This window comes from Acanthisitta chloris, unplaced genomic scaffold (genome assembly GCF_000695815.1).
Source record: "Acanthisitta chloris isolate BGI_N310 unplaced genomic scaffold, ASM69581v1 scaffold22708, whole genome shotgun sequence".
NCBI classification, from domain to species: domain Eukaryota; kingdom Metazoa; phylum Chordata; class Aves; order Passeriformes; family Acanthisittidae; genus Acanthisitta; species Acanthisitta chloris.
In genome coordinates, this window is record NW_008685668.1 from 2,919 (window position 1) to 3,503 (window position 585).

A 585-nucleotide genomic window follows, 5' to 3' on the forward strand; every position below is an offset into this window, starting at 1 on the left:
GGGGATGCTGGCAGGGCCCCCCTCTGCTGCCTCCTCTCTGGGCGTGGGGGGCTTGTTCCAAAGGCAGGTGGCCAAAGAAAGTCAGTCACTGAAGGTGGCTGCTGAGGAGCCTCTTGTGAGAAGAGCTCTGCTCTGACCAGGCTCCCCAGCAGTGATAAGCTACGTGACTGTCCCCTTGTCCCCAACAGCCTGGTGGCAAGGAAATCCCTGAGAGCACAGCTTGTCCCTTCCTCTCCCAGACATCCCATGTCTCTTCCCTGTGCTGGGGCGGTGAGGGGAGGGTGGGAAGATACAAGCGGGGGGATGTGTCCCTAGCTGGGGCTTTTTAAAAAGGTGTTTTTTTCTAATTTTGATAAATCCTCTTCTGTAACCAAAGTGCCTGTGGCTGTTTGGGGGGGGGGAAGCTGTTCTCCCTTCCCGTGCCGCCTTCCCTTGGGCATGTCAAGGCCCTGGCCGAGGGGTCTGTGTGTCGGAATTGTCCCCCTTGTCCCCGTGCCTGTCCCTGCTCTTCCCATCCCCTGTCCTGCGCTGTCTCCCCGCCAGAGGGCGCTGCGTCCCCGCGCTGGGGACAGGCGGCACCGGGAA